Raw genomic sequence first — 16,419 nt, forward strand, 5'->3', positions numbered from 1 at the left:
AGTCACAAAACCAAAAGGGGAAATTGTGATGCGAATATTACTGGGAGAAATAGAAACAAAGATAACACTATGTGTGATTGATATAGAATCACCATACAACATGTTATTAGGAAGGCCATGGGTGCATACGATAAAGGTTGTAGCATGAACATTGCATCAATGCATCAGATTCCCAATTCCAAGTTGTATAGGTGAAATTAAAGGAGATGTCATGCGTACGAAGATTTGCAATCGCACAGATGTACGAAATTATGATGGAAGAGGAAAAAAGCGAAAGGACGATGGAGAAAAAAAAAAGAACTAAAAAGGAGGATGAGCTTCAGACATATATGATCAGAGCGAAGGAGGGAAACGGAATACCAAGTGAAGTACCAGTGAAGGAAGGTGAACAGATTAAAGAAATTAAAGGACCAACACCAATGGGAGAACCAAAATAAAACTTTACTGCAGTTGAACCAACGAAAGAGATAAACGTTGGATCCGAAGACAAGCCAAAGATATTAATAATAGGAACTAAAATGGATAAAGAAGAAGAAGAAAAAACGATAAATATCTTGCGATAATATAACGCTATCTTCGCATGGAGTATGGAAGAAATGCCAGGAATAGATCTGTCTGTTGCATGCCATAAATTGGACATTAATAAGAATGTAAAGTCGTTCAAACAAAGAATACAGAATATTGCAATTAATTATCATCCTAAAATAAAAGTGGAGTTGCAGAAGATGCTGGATGCATGAATTATAAGGCCAGGAAAATATCCAGAATGGATAGCAAACATGGTAGTCGTACCAAAAAATAATAAAGGGATAAGGATCTGCATAGACTTCACCGATTTAAATAAAGCGTGTCCTAAAGACAGTTTTCCTTTACCAGATATCCCTCAAATGGTAGAATCGGCATCGGTAAATGGTAGAGTCTCGATGATGGATGGGTATAAAGGCTATAATCAAATCCCTTTGGCTGAAGAAGATCAAGAACATACTGCTTTAAAATACCGTTTGGATTGAAGAATGCGGGTGCAACGTATCAAAGAATGGTAGAGAAAGTATTTGAAAAGTGGATACATAAAACATTAGAGGTCTATGTAGATGACATACTAATTAAGATTAAAGAGACGAAGGATCATGTTGACGATTTGCGAGAAATATTTGAACAGATGCGAAAATTCAATATCAAAGTGAATCCAGAAAAATGTGTCTTTGGTATATCATCAGGAAAATTTTGGGTTACATAGTATCCAAAAAAGGAATAGAAGTTGATCCAAAAAAAGTACATGGAGTTAGAGATATGCCACCCCCTGCAACGGTGAAAGATGTTCAAAAATTAAATGGATTGATAGCATCGTTGGGAAGGTTTATCTCGCGTTCTTTGGATAAGCGTAAACACTTTTTCAACATATTAAAGAAGGGAACCAAATTTTAGTGGACGGAAGAATGTGATAAAGCATTACAAAGCATAAAAAATTACTTGGTGAATTTATCTATTATGCAAAAGGTGAAGCCAAGAGAGAAATTGTTACTCTATTTAGCATCAACATCTCATGCATTAAGTGCAGTATTGTTACGTTCGGATGAAGGAATAGAAAAACCAATATATTATATAAGCAAAACATACAGCTCAGCAGAGAAAAATTATTAAAAAATTGAAAAATTAATTCTTGCACTGGTGTATGCATCATTCAAGCTTCGCATTTATTTCCAAGCTCATAAGATAAAGGTATTAACAAGAGTACCAATTGAAGCCACAATGAAGAATTCAAAAATATCAGGGAGAGTTGAAAGATGGAATACACAATTTGGAAACTATGAAATTGGTTATGAAATTTTATCTTCACCAAAATCTCAAGTTATCGCAGAGTTTCCAATAGAAGAAGATGAATATGTAGAAGATATAATGGAAGTGGATGAGGAACATAGGAATCCTAAAGACTTATTAACTGGTCGAAATCCAAATATATGGGAGATATTAGTCGATGGATCATCCAATGGAGAAGGGAATGGAATTGGTATTGTATTCATTTCACCAACATGAGCACGAATGGCTTACTCATTCAGGTTGGAATTCACATCCACAAATAATGAAACTGAATATGAAACAGTTGTGCATGCACTCAAACTAGCCATTGAAATGAAGATAGAAGATGCGCGAATAACTAATGATTCCCAGTTGGTAATTCGTTAGATAGAAGGTACATATAGTACAAATGAACTATCTTTACAAAAATACAGGAAGCTGGTTATGGAGTTAGCAGTCGAATTCCAAAAATAAGATAGAGACATATAAGCAGAAAGGACAATAGACTCGCATATGCATTGGCTTTCATACCATCCCTGTTAGTAGATCCGGTTGCAAGGGACATCAAAATACAAAAACTTCTCTTACCATCTATAGTAAAAGTTAAAGAAAAACAAACAGATGTGATGCTAGTAGAAGATACGGAGGAGGAAAATGTGAGTGAAGATAAGGATTGGAGAACTGAGATCCATTTGTATTTAGAAAAAGGATAAGTACCAAGAAAAAGGTTAGAAGCACATAAATTAAAAAGTCGTGCGACAAATTACGAATTAAGAGACGGTGTGCTTTATATAAGATCATTTCTTGGACCTTCGCTCAGAAGTCTTACGCGAAAAGAAGGTATGGAAATCTTAAAGGCATTACACTATGGAGATGCTGGCAATCATAGTGGAGGAAGGTCACTCGCATACAAAGCAAATATTCAAGGATACTATTGGACGTACATGTATGAAGACACAAAATAAGTCTCAAGACGATGCAAATAATGTCATCTCATGGCAAAAAGATACATGCATCCGGAGCAATGTTAAATACATCAACAAACGTATGGCCCTTTGGAAAATGGGGAATAAACATTGTTAGACCGTTCATACCAGGATCGGGATAAAAGAGATACTTAATCGTCGCAACATATTACTTCACAAAGTGGGTAGAGGTAAAGGCGGTTCAATATATTCGAGACAAGGACATATTCACATTCATTTTTGAAAATATTATATGCATATTTGGCATTCCTGCACAGCTGGTATCTAATAACGGGAAACAATTTGAGAGCGAAAATATAGAAATGTTGCTTAATGTGTTCAAAATTCAAAGTGAAAAATCTACTCCTTTATACCCACAAAGCAACAGACAAGTAGAGGCAACAAAAAAAAAACGATCGCAGAAACTTTGAAGAAGAAATTAGATGGGCATAATAAAGGGTGGTGCGAACAAGTGCATAATGTAGCATGGGCTTACAGAACAACAAGGAAGGAAGCAACAGGAATGTCACCTTTCTGTTTGACATATAGGGTGGAGGCAGTGTTACCAACAGAAGTCATTATTCCTACCACAAAGAAAGAAGCCTGGGAGAAGAATCTAAGCGCATATCTTATTTTAACAAAACTGGATGATCTAGAAGAAACGAGAAAAATGTCTCTTTACAAAATATGGAAAACTATCAAAGAAGACTAGCCCGAGAATACAACAAGCGTGTTAAAATAAGAGAGTTTCTCCAGGTGAATTAGTGTTACGCGAAATTCCAATTTACCAGAAAGGAGGAGATGGGAAGTTAGAAAAGAAGTGGGATGGACCTTATATAATAAAACAGATAGTTGGAAATGGAGCTTATCAGTTAATGGATCCAGAGGGAAGAGATACAGGTCGTAAACTAGATCTACCTTGTAATAGGCTATACTTAAAGAAGTATTATCCATAGAAGCTTGCGAAATAGATCGCACAGATACAAAGTTAAGCAAGGATGTAACATCAAATCTAATAAATGAATGCGCATATTTCATTCAAAATTAAGAAATTTTTCTTAAAAGCAAAATAAGACCTTGATATAAGGCAACAAAAATAACATTTATTATCAGATAGACTAGGAATCCGATTGTGGCATGCAACCTAGTTCGCATATATGCAAGAGGAAAAAGAATATATAAAAATAAGACCTATCGCACGTCATAGTCGGAGAAACCTAGAAAGCATGACTGAAGGGAAAGCAACACCGACCCTGGAACTTGAGTTGTGGAGATTTGGGGTGAAAATAAACGAAAATGCCCATCCGATAGAGATACCTTAAATTTTCAGTCTAAGATAATAATCTTAGATTGAGAGACTAAGGTGAGAAAGTCTCTCCCAAGGAGTCCAGAAACTCGATCAGGGTGCCGAGGTACCCGGTTGAGTCAAGAGGGCCCGGGGCGTCTGGAGCGTACCTTGACACTCTTTGACAAGTCCTGACTATGATGCACTCGGTCCGAAGATACTCCACCTAGGGTGCAGTCTCGCAACCATAAACCTCATTGGTAGTGTATGCAAGACTGCAAAATCAACTGGTTGTTGAATTACCGGATGGGAAGAGCCATAACCTTAACCCGGTAGAGGTAAGCTTCCTTGAAGGGGAAATCAGATGGGAAGATAAGGACGACACCCTCCATTAGAGAGATGAATTGTGTCAAAATATGTAAATGTCATGAGACTTTTTACTCACGGGAGTATTAAGACTTGTCATATTTATGCGATAAAACCTGAAGAGGTAATAATACAAGAAAAAGATAAGACGGGATTAATGGGTCGATACATTGCAGTGCAAAGACTACCTGCGATCTTATCGCACAGAAATAAGGCAGGCTAAGACCTTTACATAGGAAGGAAAAATAAGACCTCATAAGTAAAATTATATAAGTTAATTATCGTTTTGCAGGTAATTCAAAGACATAATACTGCATACTTGTTTCATACAAGAAATATAATAAGAGGCAAGTATGGGAATTAAAGTAACGAAATATTATCTTTCTTGTAACGAACAAGTTTAAAAAATAAGTACATAGAAACAAATAAGGGAAATATGGATGAAAAAGAAAATTAATAATGCTCAACAGTGACATTTTTCTCAACCAAGGACTTTTCAGCATCCATATTGAGCCTATGATCCTCAATGTCAGCATCCGTTTCGCTCACAGGCTTGTCCTTCTCAAGATGATCTTCTTCACCCTCTTGCTCCCTTTCATCATCACTCACAAAGTCATAATCACTGTCTTCTTCGGGATATTCTTCATCTCCGCCTATGGTAAGAGAAAGGAGCTTTACTGCAGGAAGAGAGTTGCTTAGAAGAATTCCATTGATTACAGATTGAGAATTGGCATGAGCCTTGCGAATAGCTCCTCTTTCAAGGTTTCTAGCATTGATCTCCAAAAAAAATTGTTGATATGCGAGTCTTCTTCGCGCTCTCCAGGTTCGTACATTCTTTGCGAGCCTTGGATAAATCAGATCTCAATTGGGTAACAGTGGATTGATGCAATATTTCAGAATCTGCGAAGAGTAATAAACAATATTAAATAAAAAATCTACATCAACAAGATGCGAAAAAATGACTAAAGAATAATGAGGCACTCAACTATAGCTGACTACCTTCGCCGAAGTTAGAAAGAGAAAGGGTATTATCCTTCATATTTTCCATAGTCTTGTCAAACTCATCACCAACTGAACCACGAATACGGGATCGAGTCTTCTTTTCGTCAGCATAGAGAGACTTATTATTTTTCTTAAGACATCGTGGGAATGCTTTAGATGATCATATTGTTCTTGAAGCTGATTCTTCTTCACAGTCATATTTATTTTACTTTGGATAATTTTTTTCATTCTGGGACTTTAACTCCTTAAATAATGTTTCATACTGCTCCTTTAACGAGCGAAGAGTTCGCTCTTGGTTCTCGTTTATTTCATGAAGAATTGAATATTGATGCGAAAACATCGCTTCCTTCTTCGATAAAGAACGCTTCTCCTTAGAAAGAATACGATTTTCTTCTGATAAAGTTTCGTGTACCAGATCAGCTTCGCATGACAATTTAGAAAAGTGGGATATTTGACTATTTAATTCTTCCATTTCTTGAATGAGAAGATTATTTTTATGGGTTAAATTGTTAATCTGATCAAGTGAATATGAATGATCGTTAGGCAATTGATCTAGTTGAGTCTGCAATTTCTTGTTATTCACTTGGGTATCCTCAGCAAGATACTGAAAGTTATATCTTTCCCATATTCGCTTCTGGTTTAAATCTTAATAAATGCATGGAGAAATTTTAAAAAATGTGGATAGGGGAAGAAATGTATAATAAAGTACAACAAGAAATTTGGATATGATGATAAATACCTCTAAGATTTCGATTTTCACTACGAAGATTCTCGGCATCAACATTCGCAACTTCGAGGTCTACTCTCAACTTTTGCACTTCCGGGAGTTCCCCTTTTAGTCTAGTGACTTCCTTTTCTAATGAAGCATTCTGTTGCGAAAGTTCCAGCTGGGAACAACTATATTCAAAATGCCCTTCAGCTAAAATCATGCGACGATGAGAGTCCTAAAGAAGAAAGAAGATAAATTTAAGAGATTAAGAAGTCATAACTAAAATAACATGAAAGAAGATAAAGTTAATATATGAGAGATAGATACCAAGACATCTAGAGCAACGTGGAAACTAGGATGAATTTGAGATAGGATCTCATTCTTTGTAGCTCTATCAGAAGGGAATTCGCACATAAGCTTACTCAAAGCTGAATATATGCTTAGTTTGCAAGGATCATTAGTTAAAGATTGAGCACAATTGATAATATCAGATATAGCTTGAGAAGCAGACTTCACACTATCTAAAGCTTTCTTACTCAGAAAAAGGGAATTTAGTAAAAAAGGAGAAGATGAAGAAGAAGGAATAGACATAGAAGGGGAAGGCATGAAGAAATCTGTAGGGATAGACAAATCAGCAGGGTTTGGTTGAGAATAGATATTGATGAGCGAAGAAGAAGTTTGATCCATATTCAATACATTCGCAGAGGCAATAGTAGAAGCACTTTTTACCCCTTGATCAGCAGCAGGTTCTTTTTCAGGAAAAAGTTCTTCAAAAGTAACAGAAGCATTCACATCAGAAGCTTGAACTAGAGAAATAAAAATATTTTCTTTAGGAGTTTGAGTTGTTACAGGGGTAACAGGAGAATTTGTGTGCAAAGGTTGAACTGTTTTTATAGGGGTGACATCTCCGACATTAAAATCAAGAATAGAGAGGTTCGACTTAATAACAATAAGCTTGCGAGATTTCTTAGTTTTAGGTCCTTTGGCATCACCCATCTCAGAATTGGAAGTCTGCAAAAACAAAAATAGATAAGAAATAGAGACAACAATATTGTTCTAAAAAAATTGGGTATTTCTTACTTCTTTGTTATGCGAAGCCTTCCTCTTATGCGATTCTTTAATCTCGACACCAGAAGAAGATTTAGAGGTTATTCTAAGAGCACCTAGAGAAAAAAATTTCCTGCAATAGTATAGGAATTGGGTTAGCCAAAAGTAACAGCTGTAATCAATAAATCATGATAGAAGAAAACAAACTTTGATTCGGGATTCATAGTAGCAGGTAGCAGAAATAAAACAGCAGCAGCAAAAAGGAACATCAACGGCAAGGGAGAGAATAGAAGAAAAATGTAGACGATGAAAGATGAAGGAAATGATTATTTTCCACGAAGAATCAATAAATAGGTAAAAAAATATGACCAGTTGCAAACGGTTGAACCAGTTAAAAGGAAGAAAATCAATACGTGTAAATAGATAAACTTGGATTCCGGAAAATTGTCGGAAAAGTAAAATGTGAAAAGACAAGCATATGCGATAATATAAGTGGAAGTGTCTCATATCGCTCACTATGTAGAATAAGCGAAATGAGAAGAGGCAAAATGTAGTAGTGAGATGTCGCACATGTTAGTAAGTATGCGAAGTGAAGACTATATAACTTAAACGAGGGAGATCGCACACATCAAGATTGAGATGACACACCGGATGATGTCAGCAAAGTTATGAGTAAAGTGTGGAGATTTGTGCGAAGTATGGTCTGTGCGAGAACGAGTGATTGTACATGAGCGAGTGTATCGCATAGAGATTCCGAAAATAAAGGATCTCTTAGCTGTCATCCACTATGTAAACACCTATATAAAGAGGAGAGGTTATTACTTCAAGGAGATTCTTGGAGTGAGTGTTAGATAAGAAATCAGGAGAGAGAAATTAAATCTAGAAACAAGTAAGATTGTTGTAATATTTGTATACATCTTGTAAAACGACTTAAGTCTTGATAATTAATAAAGAGTTTAATGATTGCCTAATATTGACTATAGTCATAGTGAAATGTAGTTGTGAGGAAACGTGCAAGTACAACTCCCAGATGCAAAAGCCTGCTGTCATCACAACTCCAGTTCTGAAATTATAAATGCGAAAATGGTTTGGGAAGTGGAACATGCAAGTGCATGATCCCATTGGATAACTTATTGGCTTCAATATACAAAGTATACAAACATTTTATATAATTTTTTGTGCCGAGCCAAACTGACTAGAATAATTTACTACACACTGACCTCACGTTACAGTTCTGTTAAGCCACCCTTAACCATCAATTCAAGGTGATTGATTGATTGATTATCATATGATGATGGGCATAGATGCTTAAAAAGAGTGGTTGTCCCTATTCGTTTTGAATCTTTTGTTCTTTTTGTAGAAAATCTGCATGTTCCAATAAAAAATTTATCCCCAATTTTCAAACTCAACGTTTATCACTCAAAGTTCAAACTTTCTTTTTCTTTTTCAAACTATACATAAGATTATTGAATCACAAGGTATGCCTAAGAATCCGCATGAGAATCTGGATTGTGCACCATCAATTTGATAATGATTATTCAGTACTGAGAAGCATATATATTGGCGTCGATCAGAATTTCTTCTTAATAAAAAACAAGTGACAATCATAATGCCACCCATTTCAAGGCAATGAATTTACTTGACTTGAGTGGATATTAATTCACTGATATCGCAATGAAGTTCAAAGAAAGTTGTCAATGATGATACTTATGTCGGTATCACAATGTGATGAACACAAAGGAGATCGAGGAGGAGGAGCTCGTTTGGGAAACAGATAAAGAAGTATGAGTTTTGGAAATAAAACAAACTATCTCTGTTTCAAAAAGATACGCAATGAATTCATATGAGAACAGCCTATCTTTCTGAAACAAACGGCGTAAGGATTAGCAGTTTAGAACATTTGTTGCCAATCTAATGCTTGTTACCTAACTGAAAATTTTAAAGTAGCCGCAAAGAGTAGATACAAAATGTACACCGAATAGTTTAGTAATTATACCGACTATATTTCTACAATTTCAAGTGCACTGTGAGTGCAAGTTGCGTACACAGAGGTGTTTGATCAAAGATGTCAAAGTAACGTTAAAAATAGGTAATTCTTCCATCTTGAGAAAGTTTTTTTGAGTTTAGGTTGTGGGTGGGAGTATGTATGCTTAATCTGCTGATCCCTTGGCTAGCTATATGACTGTGTTTGGGCCTTTGGGGTAAACACCCTTATCCTATTTTCTTTATCATTCTTTTTTTTTCCCAGTTGGATTGCACTGACTTGTGAGATTCATATAGCTGTCAGAAACTGACCTCATAATTTAAGGTGCGTGAACTGATTTGATTTTAAAGCAACCATCAATTGTAGTAGTACTTATTTTAAAATTTTCTTCCCATGCTTTAATGAGTTCTGTTCACACCGTTGCAAGAAATTTGACTTTAAAATAATCCAGTTGACTGACTGATTGATTATCACAAGATGATGCATGAGGATGCTTGGACCACCTCCACCAGCAGCCCACCACCACTTGAATCTACCGACTTGACTAGCTGACAAGAAGAATGTTAGCTGATCAATGAAGCTATTGTATAGGAACAGTGTCTGTAATTGGGTGTAAAAGAGTGAGTAAAAACGATCAATTTGGTTAGTCCAAACCTAGGCCATTAGGTGTATACAAACTAAATTTTAGATTTAGGAATTACAACTATTTTGAAAATGACAAAGCCGCGCACGGTACGACAATGGCTGCTGAATGTTGGACCGCATTTGATAAGGATCACTAATAAATTATTAGCGTTCATTTATAATCACTAATAAATGAATTTGCTTGGCTTAAGTGGATAGTTTCGTCAATCGTAGTGTCAAAATTTCAGTGTGGCTACAGAGGAAAGGATGAGGAGGCCAACTAGCTATCACTGTTTTTGGTATTAGGTTCCAACGTAGTGATATGTCTAGGTACCATTAAAATCTCTCATTTAAGTCTGTTGTTATATCACATTGACTGCACATTATTAAGATGCGTCTCTTGTTTAACCTTTGATGAATTGAACAATTTATCAATAATAATTGCAAATACAAGAGAAAAAATCGTGTGGCAGTCGTTCAATGATTCTAGCATTCAAATAGATAAAAACGGAAATGAGCCTTAGTGTTTGTGTCTCTGGTGTAAACTTCGGGAATATCTCTCCGTACACCAAGAGTTAAGAGTTATAAGCTTTTGCCCAGACTATCAAAAGTTGCATTTTGTAGAGTTAATTTACTCTACTTGTAAAGTTGCATTTTGCTCTTTTTTAATCAAAACAGAATAATATCAAAAGTTCTTGTTGAAAAACCTTCTCTACTTGATAAGACTGATTGTGGGATTATATTTTGGATTAGCATCAACTTAAAGTTAGTTAATTAATAGAATTTCTTGCTTACACTTTAAACCAAATATATATCCATACAGAAACCAATATCTACGTGTGCAATTATTATATGGGGTACGTGACTTCATTCATTGGATTCCATTCAAGTGCTAGTGATGATTTGCATCCCACTCTTAATGCATATAGACCACTTGTTATTCAGATTCCATCTCAATCTTGAATCTTTTTCTTGAAAAGGAGTTTTTAGGTGGATTTGAGTGGGAACATTAATAATATATTAGGCCCTGAAATTTAGTCAAAAATAGCAATTATTCTTTGATTTCAGAGTGACACTGATGCAATGACTGATATCTAGTTCAAATTGAATTATCCAGAAACAACAAGCTGGACCACTTGTTATTTGGATTCCATCTCAAGTTGTTCTCTATATGTGTCTGAAAGAAAATGGTGCATCTAGTCCACAATCACATCCCCAGACTCACCTGTAAATATGGTGGTAAAACTTAGGTCGACGATACCAGCAACATGAGTGCAGAGAATTTAACCCGGTTTCCTAAAACCAAAATGTTGGAGAGCCCAAAACCATGCTAAATATAATGGGCTTGTTTTGGTATAAAAACAAAATCCTTAAAACTTGGGCCACACAATGCTGCAATGACTAGTATAATCAGGTGACTAATGTTGCCAATGCCAATCTAGCCTAATGACTGGTATAATCAGGTGATATCACATACAAAATGAACCCTGATTTTGGGCATACCTAAATCTTTCTGGGCATACAAAACAATAGTCCCATCTTGGGTGATCTTATAAGGGGTATTCTATGTGTAGTTCAATTACCCATATACTCTTAATACAAAAATTTTAAATCAGTTTTCTAAAAAATCTTCTTCTTCCTCCTCCTCTAGCCGAACACTTCCCCCTCTTGCAAAAAAAAATTCATCATCGTGATTAATTGTCGATTCGTAAAAATTTGATCGTCGATTAAACTCAACCACATAATGACTCGTACAAAGAAAAGCAGGGACTAGGCAAACCAAATCGTCTTCGAATCTATCAATTGAAGAAGAAGAACCAATTGAAGATGAAGGTGTAGAAACTGAAAATCAACCACCAATTGAACCAGAAATTGAACCAACTGCGTCTCCAACTCCGGAAATGAGGATAAGAAAGTAAGTTTTACAAACCCAATCTCCTATTTGTTGTTTTTCAGTTGGGTTCGGCTCAAAATTGAGTTGCGTTTTTAGCCGAATTGTTCTTCGCAAAAGCTTCCTGTAAGTGTATATGAATAGTTCGGCATGAAATTTCAAGCCGAACCTAGTCACAGATAGAGATGCATAGGGGTTCGGCGTATTCGATAATCATAATATGTGCCGAACCTAGCACATTTACGAGGTTCGGCCATTACGATATTCTCAATATGTGCCGAACCAATAACAATATTTTAACTCAAAAAATAACAAATTGATGTTCGGCTCATAAGATTTTCGAAATATAAGTCGAATCAGTAATTTTTTTTTTTTCCGGGCTATTCAGGATGTTGTTCGGCTTACTATGAAACTTTCATATAAGCCGAACTAGTGTCTAGGAAAAGGGTTGGAATTGAAAATTATAGGTTCGGCGCATGCGGTAAACAGATTCAGTGAACCGACCCGTTCATCAATTGGTAGATTCGGCTCATAGATGTGAGCCGAACCTCAACTTGTTTCGCTGAACCATGATCCAAAAAATCATCTAAACAACCTTTATAATTCTGAAAATTATCTTAATCACTAAACAAAATATTTAATCACTAATCAATATTACTAACACCAATAGGTAAAGGGCAGATTTGCCATTAAAAAAATTTGGATTAAAGGGTAATCTGATTTTGCTATTTCACAACTTTTTGGTTATCAACTTATCACTCCCTAATAATAAGTTGATAAGCAGAAACTTCAACTAATAGAAGGCACGGATTTGCGGTTTTAGACACCATTAAAGAAGGCTCTGTACAGATGATTTTCTTCTTTAGTTACGGTACCGTAAACAAATTACCTTATAATTTGATGAACTGAATGATGCCACTAACCAAAAATAGTTGCCTCTTTTTTTATGTATATGTCTGTCTGGCCTATCAAATATGTTTGCAGGTCGCCTAACAAAGAAAAAAAAAACTAGCAAAAAGAACGTAGATCAACAGAGGGAGTCATAAATCTGTCAAATTGTATTCTGGTTATGGACCATCAACGGATGCCCATAGCATGTCATTTCATTACTCTTTGTGTTAAGATCACACTGAGATATATATAACAATGGAGATGATTGATGGTTTGGAGATGAGAATGGGCAGTGGAGATAATGATACTGGTGATGGTTAAGAAGAAGATGAAGTGTAGGCTATTAACCCACACCTAAAAGAACTCACAGTGTTAATCAACTTCTTGAGATTATCTCATTGCATTCCATAACCTCTTAAATAAGGATTACAAGACGTATCCATATTCCCACAGATCCTAACTACTGACCAGGGACTCAAACTAACCACGTTCACAACTAGTTGAACGAGTAAATACACTAAAGTTATTCTCTACTAACAGACTAAAAGAAACAGAAGCAAGAAAAACTTTGCATGCCTTGCTTTTCGAAGTTTAAAAGAAACATAAGCAAGAAAAACTTTGCATGCGTTGCTTTTCGAAGTTGATTGCAACAGTTCGCTAATGTTGACATCCCTAGTCAGCAAGAAACTAGTGTATCACAAATTTATACAGCGTTTGAGTCCTACAGGGTGCATGCTGACTGAATGTAATGTAAAATCAGGAACATATGGTCAGGAGCTAATACTTGGATATCCTATATGAAGTCATTCTGAGATCTATACCCTATTAAAAGAAAACATTTCATTTATAGAACATATTTCCAGATTTTTGAAGCACCATGAAGAACCTAGAATCAAAAAAAGAGAAGTATTTTTCAAGACCTTCAAGGACTGGGCATTCATTTTGACCTACCAATTGTCCATTCCTTCTGACCTACAAACCCCAACAGTTTTTATTTGGGCAAAGGTTTTAGACGGAAAAAAAAATTCAAGCAGTGGAATTCCAAGAAACCATGCACATTGACAGAACCACGTCTAGACTAATACAAATCAGATACCTTATATGTCCAAAAGTAGCAGTAACATATGAGCATTAACAAGAAACTAATATATCATATGACATAAGCCTATAAAATCCACTAAACAACAGAAAACAGTTTCAAGAAGTTCCAACGAAATATCATTACCATAGTCGCTGCTCTTGCTCTTGGCTTCTAGAACCAGATATTCCGAGGACATGCAAACCACTTTTACTGTTCCACTCGCTTCTTTAATCTGCAAAATCATAACAGCATTGATTCCCCCTGAAATAGGAGATTTAAGAAAGCTAAAAACCATGACAGCAAAAGGAAGATTGAAATAGGAAGTTTCTAATGCCTACATACGACATACATTTGAGGCTGAACATAAGAAAGTAATAAAATATTGAATTGTCAATTTGGTGGAAAGCTGTCGGTACAGGCAGCAAATACATGTTTCTCTTTAGCTGCAACGTGGGTCCCCACGTTGTTATTACTATGTGCACGATTAAAGTATGCATATAAAGCCGCAGCTACAAAAAAGTGATCAGCGGAGGGAATGGGGTTGAAATGAATGAATAATATTAAATCAACAATGAATAGCAGCAGCTACACGAAAAGCGACGTCATTAAACCAGACAATGAATACACAAAGGAAATCAAAATAGAAAGTTCTGATGAATACACACAACATTCAGACATATGAGGCTAAACATAAGAAAATAATAGGGCAAATTAATAAACTGGCCGGCTTCCGTCTATATAATTAATAAACCGGCTAAAAAATTTAAATCTTTTATAAAATGGTCATTCTGTTAGATATAATACCTGGACCCACTAGAATGGTTTACCAAGTTGATTAAGTCAATTTTTCACATCGAAATTACCCGAGTATCCTTCCCAGCCTCATTTCATTTCTTCGCTTCGTTTCTGTCTCTCTCAACTCTAAGAAGTTTTGAGAAGAATAAATGTTCTCCGAGATCTTCAATCCCATCATCATCTCCATTCTCATTTCTTCACTGATTTCATTTACATGATAAAATTGTATTTTTTTTTTTGTTTAATTTTCTGATGAAAGACGAATGGTAATTCTAAGTTTGGGTATTTGATGCTTTAGATGTGAGTGGTGTTAAGTAATCTAAAAAAGAGGAATCTTATAAGTGTAATTGGTTTATGATTAATGGGGTTGGGAGATGATGAAGCCGGAGAAGTAATACTGATAGAATTAGGCTTGAGAGTAATGGGTCTAATTCAAATGAGATGGTAGGTAAAGGGTCAGGAAGTGTGCGAGTAAAGTAAAATGAAAATAAACTGGTAACCACCCAGTGTGACTTAATTGGAGATAACACCAAACGTTGCTTCCATGGTTTGGTGGTCAAATTTGGAGGAGTTAGGACTCGAATTTAGTAACTGGAGATAAACGTTGGGTGCAAAGTGATTTTCCTATTTGGTCCGGCTGTGTATGGCCTTGAAGCCTTGAAACAACTCAGAACTTAAGTCGTTTTCATTGATTTCGGTGATCAGTGGTAACGGCTGGTGAAGCCGTTAGAGATTATGAATGATTAGAATGTATGTTTCAAGAGTTGCTGCATCGAAAGCTATTTATGAATTCGGATTCAGCACTAAAACGAGGAAGGAAATGGTACGACGTTTAGGTCATTTGAGTTTGTTTGGCTGCCGGAAAATCAGTTGGCAACTGTTGATGTTCCCGTCGGTTTACAATGATCAGATGTATGTGTTTAAAATAATACGATATTGAATTGCCAAGTTGGTGGAAAGCTGTAGGCGCATTACAGGCAGAAGAAACACGTTTTGCTTACGCTGCAAAGCGGGTCCCCACATTACTGTTTTCTCGATTCAAGTATGGCAACATGCAACCAAAATGTACAGAGCCATGTACATGTGCAATACCAGAGATGAATGGACAGAAGGGGTTGAAGTGAATTAATAATATTAAATAAACATTGCACTACTCAGGACACAAAATCTAGGTTTTTCTAACAATGAGTTTCCTAACCAATTTTATTTTGGTAACTCAAATGATTCATTATAATTCTAGTAACCCTTATAAAGGGTTAGCAAATTAAGTAATAGATATCATAATTGAGAATTATCTAATAAAAACTAAATAATTATTCAAAGTATGAGATAAATAGTTATACATACCTAACACATTTTACACTAAATCACTCTTACTAATATTCTTGCCCAAAATCCATGTATACCAAAATTCACCCCATCTTTATAACTCTTTGTCATTTTTATTAGTAACACAATTTTACACGGCTAACACAATGGTTTATTTTTGAATTTGAAAAATGTATAAATACAATTTTAAGATTTTATAAATCTTTTGTTTGGAACCAATTTAAATTCTAGAACCTTAGAATAACTTATATCCCGGAACCAAATGATACGGGAACGGAAACCTAACTTAAAGCTATTTCCCAACTCATTTTCCAAAACCACGCCGACACAACCAAAATCCATTATGCTCTGAAGCTAGAGATATCAACTGAGCTCATCGATGGTCGATTTCGGTCTCCCAAAACCTTCATCGACAGTCAATTGAAGGAAATAGAGTACTGAATCTCAATAAATCTTACCTAATTTTGCTAGAAAACTTGCTGTGAGTGACCTAAAAATTGTAACACTGAAGGAAATAAATCTTATTGCTCTAATCGCAGGAAATAGCTCTAAACTTGCTCTGTTTTCGGTCTCCCAAAGCAGTATAGGTTGGTTTCTTTTGTATTTTCTACCTTTTTTTCTTTTTTCTTTTTTTTTTTTTTTTTTTTTTTTTT

Source organism: Papaver somniferum, chromosome 6 (assembly GCF_003573695.1).
Source record: "Papaver somniferum cultivar HN1 chromosome 6, ASM357369v1, whole genome shotgun sequence".
NCBI classification, from domain to species: Eukaryota; Viridiplantae; Streptophyta; class Magnoliopsida; order Ranunculales; family Papaveraceae; genus Papaver; species Papaver somniferum.